The sequence below is a fragment of the Bos javanicus genome, chromosome 6, assembly GCF_032452875.1.
Source record: "Bos javanicus breed banteng chromosome 6, ARS-OSU_banteng_1.0, whole genome shotgun sequence".
Classification (NCBI taxonomy): domain Eukaryota; kingdom Metazoa; phylum Chordata; class Mammalia; order Artiodactyla; family Bovidae; genus Bos; species Bos javanicus.
Genome location: NC_083873.1, coordinates 7076509 through 7085074, shown reverse-complemented (window position 1 = coordinate 7085074; position 8566 = coordinate 7076509).

The following is an 8566-nucleotide window of genomic DNA, read 5'->3' as shown; positions in this document are numbered from 1 at the left end:
GGCTTCTAAATACTGTTATCAAATTTACTTAAAGAGGAAGAAAAAAATTTACTTGATTTGGACAGGAAACATTCACTTCGAGAATGTTGTTGGTACACTTTGAAACACACTAAAGAGATTGCAGACATGGACTAATGCTTTATAGTTGGATATAGGGGTGTGACTGCAGCCATTCATCTGTCCAGTGGAGGGAATGTGGAGGCTAGGCCTGTTTGCCACACCTCCTTATAGAACCCCACATCTGCCTCAGCTTTTAACTTAGAGTTACAGCTGTTAATGTCATAAAAGAGTACATCATCATTCTGTGGGATTTTTTGCATGGTTTTTTAAAGTAGAGGACAAAATGTCAAACTATTTTGCTAGGATACCCAGTTTATGCTGGATAAATTTCCAGGGTAATCGCTTGGATGTCTTAAGGAATTTGTTGTCATTTTATAGGTTTGTGCTTTTCAAGATGGTTGGTACATACTTTGATATCAAGTACAAGGAGAGAGTTTGGATGTAATGATGTTGCCCATGATTCAGATAAGCTGCACAGGTAGAGGGATTATTTTGCCTTGTCCAAAAAGCAAGGTATATATAGTGGTAAATAGGATCTCAAGAGTCTAGCTTACTTTTCTACTGCTATATCTTACTGAAATAAAAATCTTTACAGCGTATAAGCATGATTAAGAGTATTATGTTATAAAAATAATTTCAAAGCAAAATTTCAGAAACTATAAGCGCCCATGTAAGCTTGTCAGCTAATTGACTCTCTGAATTTTATTTTATTCTGTTAAGTATTTGTTCATTTGGCTGCGTCAGGTCTGAGTTGTGGCACATGGGATCTTTGATCGTTTTTGCGTCATGCAGAATCTTTTAGCTGCAGCATGCAGGATTTTAGTTGCAACATGTGAGCGCTTAGTTGTGGTGTGTGAACTCTTAGTTGCGGTATGTGAACTCCGTAGTTGTGGCATGTGGGATCTAGTTCCCTGACCAGGGACTGAACTTGGGGCCCCCCTGCTTGGGTTGTGTGGAGCTTTAGCCACTGGACCACCAGGGAAGTCCTATGACCCCATAAATTTTAAATCCCATCACTTCCTTGAAATGATGCTGATAACATATTGGGTCAGAATGTCATTAGAACTTCTTTGGGGAACATTCCCAATTCTGATTGCTTTAGAGTGATGCTTTTCAAGTGAAAGATTCCCATTCCATCTGGTACCTGCTTTTGCCTGCTCATTTAGTTCTGAACTAATAACTCTGCTGCTCACACTCTTAGCAATTGGTCTTTGTCACAGACTCTATAATGGCAGCAGTATGCTTTCTCAGCTTCTAATGTGCAGCACATTGCAAGTGCTCAGTAAATAAATAGCCCTTTACTCTTGTTTGACTAATAATTGGAAGTAATTCCCAGAGGATTTTTAAAACCCTTCTTGTTTCACTTCTCTTCCTTTTTGCTGTTTCTTTCTTGCTCCATAAGAGGACTGGTTTTCTAAAAAGTAAGGATTTTTTTCCTCTAAAGTATTAGAACATCATCTTTGAAGCTGAGGAAATGACTTACTACTTACCGGTGGACTTACCGGAGAAGGCAATGGCAACCCACTCCAGTACTCTTGCCTGGAAAATCCTCCTCCATGGACGGAGGAGCCTGGTAGGCTGCAGTCCATGGGATTGCGAAGAGTCGGACACGACTGAGCGACTTCACTTTCACTTTTCACTTTCATGCATTGGAGAAGGAAATGGCAACCCACTCCAGTGTTCTTGCCTGGACAGTCCCAGGGATGGGGTCGCATAGAATCTGACACGACTGAAGCAATTTAGCAGCAGCAGCAATGGACTTACAGAATCAGTTTCCTTTGGTCTGAGTTTAAAGGCATCTGACTTCCCTCAGGAGATTAATTTTTAAAATACTGTGTCAAATGTAGCCTATTAAAGTAAGGCAGATTAATTAACCACATCTGTATCACCTTGTTGCTAACAGCTTCAGTAAAAAATTAGACTACTCCTATTTGTAATAGTGGACCTGAGGGAGGGTAGGTTGCCTAAGAGTGCAGAGAGCACAGGATGACTGTGGATGGGCATAGGGAGAATCCTGGGGGTCTTGGGAAACTGCTGGGGGTCAGTGACACCGCCTCAGGCAGAGAGGACCTCACTGGGAAATAGCTGAATGGTGCACACAGGAAAGTTGGTCCCCAGGCTACACATTTATTTCTCCCAAACACAGTGTGGAAACAGAGGAGTCCTGGACTTAAAAAGACTGTGGGGCTTCGACACTAGTCATCAGTGTGGACAGAAGACAGGAAATCTTCCCTGCCAGTTCTGTGAAATAGAGATTCTGACTCAGGTTGATTTTTACACTTGATCTTAGCCAGAAGGCCGAGAAGCGATTATGCTAATTTTTAAAACATGATTTTTTTTTTTTGTATACTAGAGTTTACTGCTGCAAATTTATGTCAATATGCCAAATCTGATTTCCCCTAATTCATAAATGTAATATCCTATTTACTGAACAGGCATGATGAGTCCCTAAAACATTGATTGGGTAACATTAAACCTCATGGAATATCCTAAAACTATATTTTTGAAATAATATCTTTTTAAAGAAGAGTTTTTCATGGACCTAAGCTAAATCAAATCCCTTATGATTATACAGTGGAAGTGAGAAATAGATTTAAGGGACTAGATCTGATAGATAGAGTGCCTGATGAACTATGGAATTAGGTTCGTGACATTGTACAGGAGACAGGGATCAAGACCATACCCATGGAAAAGAAATGCAAAAAAGCAAAATGGCTGTCTGAGGAGGCCTTACAAATAGCTGTGAAAAGAAGAGAAGCGAAAAGCAAAGGAGAAAAGGAAAGATATAAGCATCTGAATGCAGCGTTCCAAAGAAGAGCAAGGAGAGATAAAGCCTTCCTCAGCGATCAATGCAAAGAAATAGAGGAAAACAACAGAATGGGAAAGACTAGAGATCTCTTCAAGAAAATTAGAGATACCAAGGGAACATTTCATGCAAAGATGGGCTCGATAAAGGACAGAAATGGTATGGACCCAACAGAAGCAGAAGATATTAAGAGGTGGCAAGAATACACAGAAGAACTGTACAAAAAAGGTCTTCACGACCAAGATAATCACGATGGTGTGATCACTCACCTAGAGGCAGACATCCTGGAATGTGAAGTCAAGTGGGCCTTAGAAAACATCACTACGAACAAAGCTAGTGGAGGTGATGGAATTCCAGTTGAGCTATTTCAAATCCTGAAAGATGATGCTGTGAAAGAGCTGCACTCAATATGCCAGCAAATTTGGAAACCTCAGCAGTGGCCACAGGACTGAAAATGGTCAATTTTCATTCCAATCTCAAAGAAAGGCAATGCCAAAGAATGCTCAAACTACTGCACAATTGCACTCATCTCACACACTAGTAAAGTAATGCTCAAAATTCTCCAAGCCAGGCTTCAGCAATACGGGAACCGTGAACTTCCAGATGTTCAAGCTGGTTTTAGAAAAGGCAGAGGAACCAGAGATCAACTGGCCAACATCCGCTGGATCATGGAAAAAGCAAGAGAGTTCCAGAAAAACATCTATTTCTGCTTTATTGACTATGCCAAAGCCTTTGTGTGGATCACAATAAACTGTGGAAAATTCTCAAGAGATGAGAATACCAGACCACCTGACCTGCCTCTTGAGAAACCTATATGCAGGTCAGGAAGCAACAGTTAGAACTGGACTGGAACAACAGACTGGTTCCAAATAGGAAAACGAGTACATCAAGGCTGTATATTGTCACCCTGCTTATTTAACTTATATGCAGAGTACATCATGAGAAACACTGGGCTGGAAGAAGCACAAGCTGGAAACAAGATTGCCGGGAGAAATATCAATAACCTCAGATATGCAGATGACACCACCCTTATGGCAGAAAGTGAAGGGGAACTAAAAAGCCTCTTGATGAAAGAGGAGAGTGAAAAAGTTGGCTTTACAGCTCAACATTCAGAAAATGAAGATCATGGCATCTGGTCCCATCACTTCATGGGAAATAGATGGGGAAACAGTGTAAGACTTTATTTTTCTGGGCTCCAAAATCACTGCAGATGGTGACTGCAGCCATGAAATTAAAAGACGCTTACCCTTTGGGAGGAAAGTTATGACCAACCTAGATAGCATATTGAAAAGCAGAGACCTTACTCTGCCAACAAAGTTCCATCTAGTCAAGGCTATGGTTTTTCCTGTGGTCATGTATGGATGTGAGAGTTGGACTGTGAAGAAGGCTGAGTGCCGAAGAATTGATGCTTTTGAACTGTGGTGTTGGAGAAGACTCTTGAGAGTCCCTTGGACTGCAAGGAGATCCAACCAGTCCATTCTGAAGGAGATCAGTCCTGGGATTTCTTTGGAAGGAATGATGCTAAAGCTGAAACTCCAGTACTTTGGCCACCTCATGCAAAGAGCTGACTCATTGGAAAAGACTCTTATGCTGGGAGGGATTGGGGACAGGAGGAGAAGGGGATGACAGAGGATGAGATGGCTGGATGGCATCACTGACTCGATGGATGTGAGTCTGGGTGAACTCCGGGAGTTGGTGATGGACAGGGAGGCCTGGCATGCTGCAGTTCATGGGGTCTCAAAGAATCGGACACAACTGAGTGACTGAACTGAACTGAACTGACTGAAGGTATACCCTAGTTTGAAAAATATTCGCTTCAAAGTTATTCTGTAAAAGATCTTAAAATAGAAAAATCTTATCATATAAGAGCTCTGTGTTTGTTAATATTTTTTAATGTCATAAAATAAAAAACGTACCCTGAAAATGCTTGCAGAGCTCATACTCTTGAGACCGGATCTGTAGTCACTATTATGATAGTTTCCTAAACTAGACATTAGTTATTTTGCTTCCCAAATTGACTTCATTCTTTATGTAGTTTAAAACTGAATTTTCATGGATGACAGTGGCTCTGGAAACCATATTCATGAGGACATACTTTGGGACTTGGGGGAGCTTAGCCTGGACAAAGGACGTGATAGGGATACATGGTAGCCTTTGAACTTTCTGAAAACTGTCATCGAGTGGAAGAATTCACCTGTGACCTCAGACAGAGTTTGCACAAAAGAAATGCAGCCTTCAAAATATGATTTTCTAACAGAACTGTTCATAAATGTCTGCTTGGGAAGGAGTAAGCTTCTTAGCACATTGTTTCCAAGTGGAGGCCAGGAAACATCTGTTAGAGATGATGACTGGGGATTTCTGTTGCTTCCTTCAACTAAGATTTTTTTTTCCTTTTTATCCAGATTATTCAGTGTTACATCTTGTTTTCAGTAATTATAATTTATATAGTGAATTCCCCCACAAAGAATTGTCTTCTCTGGAAAATTACCAACTAAACATTTTGGAAGGTTTCCAGACCCTCAGTGTAGAGCTGAAGTTACCTTTGAACATGATCTAATTTTGATCTCTACTCTTCATGGTTTTATTAGTAGAGAAACATGTTTCCATCTGGCAGCATTTTTAATAAAGATTAATACACTACTAATTATTCTCAATCTTATTAGGTTAGATTTCTAGGAAGTGAAGGGAGTACCATTTAGTGACATCCTCAAAGATGTGCCTTTTTGAGTGAGTGAACTCTTATTTTTCTCATACTGATTCTTCAATCTTCCAAATACAAATTCTTGCTTTTGGTTTATATATTACTAAAGTTTTGATTTAGCAGTTAAAGCAGGTTAGTTTAAGTTTTGGTTTAACACCTAAAGCAGCTTGGTTTTTTTCTCATTGAAGAGTTTATTTTAATCTCTGACACCATCTTTTAATTGGATACTTCTGTAGAATTTAAAGATGCTTGGTTTTAAGGACATAAATTAAGATATTCATGAGACATGTAGTTTTTTTGATCCTTAGCAAGTTTAATGTAAAAACCTAATATTAATAGCCATGAAACTGTGGTGATGGGATACCACTGTGTACCAGGAACTGTTCTAAGCCTTGTATTAACTTAATCCATGAAACAGCTGAAAAGGAAACTGAAGCACAGAAAGTTGTCTAACTTAGCTGTATCACACACCTGTGTGGTAGAGCCATAATAGAAATCCACATGGCTGGTCCAGAGCCCATGCTCTTAGCCATTATGCCCTCCTGCCTCTCAGGGTTTGGGGGATGGGATAACTTTCAGAACACTATGGGACAGCACTCACACCATTTTCAGCAAGTAGTATTTGGGATTCACTGGCGCACCTCCATTGTATATTGGGTTCTTCTACCATTGAAGGGTCTTCCTAGTTGGCGCTAGTCGCAAAGAACCTGTCTGCCAGTGCAGGAGACCTGAGACGTGTGTTCGATCCCTGGGACAGGAAGATCCCCTGGAGGTGGGCATGGCAACCCACTCCAGTATTCTTCCCTGGAGAATCCTGTGGACAGAGGAACCTTGCGTGCTACGGTCCGTAGGGTCACAAAGAGTCAGACCAACCAAAGCAACTTAGCACATGCACCGTTGAAATCTAGTCTCTATTGTACTCTGTATTATATTCCTTCCTGTGCTCTTGAGCCTGACTCTTAAGGGTTTTGTTTGTTTCTTTTTCTGTTTTTCTGTTTTCAACTTTCAGCATTCTTAGAGTTGAATGAAACAGTACTGCCACTATTTTTCTTCCGATATAATACTGGACTCTGCCAGTATTTAAATGTCAAATCCCTACCTGCCTTAAATAACAAAACCCTTCCTTCTGTCTGTGACACTCTCTCATCCCTTTCTTGAGCTGCCTCCATTCTGTCTCCTATTCCTCAACCTTTTCTCATCTAGCATTTAAGCTTATTGACCCAGTAAAACTGCTCTTACCAGTTCCCCATGATTTTTTTTTTTTTTTAAGCTAATTCCAATGTACCTCTTAGTCTTTATAGCTTGCCTTTGGGAAGCCTGGAACTTGCCTGTCCACCTCCATGCACCCTTTTCCCTTGGTGCTGTGATACCCTCCTGCCACGTCTTCCGCCTTCTCTGGCACTTCCTTCTCAGTCTCCAGGTTTCTATTTTACTGTCTGTCAAGGATTTGTTGTGCTCTTACTACAGGATTTCCCTATGTTTTGTTTTGTTTTGTTTTTTCATTTTATCCACCTGTGTGGCTTTTTCCCCCTCTGTGTAGATGGCTTGCACATTTCCAGCCCTGAGTTCCTTCCTGAGCCTCAGACCCATATTTTTAGGTGCTATAGTTGGTCTCACTTGCATAACTTACAACGTACCTTAACGTACAGATGTGAACTACCCCTTACACACAGAGACACACATATACACAATCTGTTTCAAATCCATGTTTCCTTTTTTAGGGAATGGTCTGTCTACCCAGCTATCCAAAGCAGAAATCATTTTCAGACACTTCCTTTTCCCTCACTAACTCCAGTTCCTCCCTGCCCTTTTCTGTCAAATACCATCATTTTAGTTCAGGGCACCCTATGTGTCCTCAAAGGGACTGTTCTGAGAGCTGCCTAAATGGTTTCTCTGCTTTAGTTCTGCCACCTCACACCCCAAAGTGATCTTCCTAAAGGGTGATCTTTTCTGTCTTGCTGAAGTTACTTTGAATGTCTGCAGTTTGCCTTTATTTAGGCTTAAGTCCAAACCTCTCCTTGACCAGAATTCACTAAGTTTTCTCTTTTGCTGCTTTTTTCTCATTAGTAAGTTCCAGTCAACTTTAAACTTAAAATCTTTTAGGTTTATTGGAAGGGTAGTATATGCTGTCTCTCACTGTGGGCCTTCATGCATATTTTTTTCCTTTTCTGGACTATTTTACCAGTACTCCCTATGACCTAGCTGCTGCTGCTAAGTCGCTTCAGTTGTATCCGACTCTGTGCGACCCCATAGACGGCAGCCCACTAGGCTCCTCTGTCCCTGGGATTCTCCAAGCAAGAATACTGGAGTGGGTTGCCATTTCCTTCTCCAATGCATGAAAGTGAAAAGTGAAAGTGAAGTCACTCAGTCGTGCCCTATTCTTAGCGACCCCATCGACTGCAGGCCACCAGGCTCCTCCACCTAGCTAATGTCTACCAAATTTTTCAGGTCCCAGCTTCAGTGTTTTAAGAACTGTGAAATCTTTACTGACTATACCCTGCCCCCAGCTAAATTAGGTGAGATATCCCTAATATATATACTACATCATGCATGTGCCTGCGTGTTCAGTCATGCCCGACTCTTTTGCAGTCCCACAGACGGAAGCCCGCCAGGCTCCTCAGTCCATGGGATTTCCCAGGCAAGAATACTGGAGCAGGTTACCATTTCCTTGATCTTTCTGACCCAAGGATTGAACCTGCGTCTCTTGCATTGCCGGCAGATTCTATACCGCCGAGCCACCAGGGAGCCCATATATGATATATATACATACAGACATATGTGTATATAGCGTATATACCGGAGAAGGCAATGGCACTCCACTCTAGTACTCTTGCCTGGAAAATCCCATGGATGGAGGAACCCGGTGGGCTGTAGTCCATGGGGTCGCTAAGAGTCGGACACGACTGAGTGACTTCACTTTCACTTTTCACTTTTATGCATTGAAGAAGAAAATGGCAACCCACTCCAGTGTTCTTGCCTGGAGAATTCCAGGGATGGCG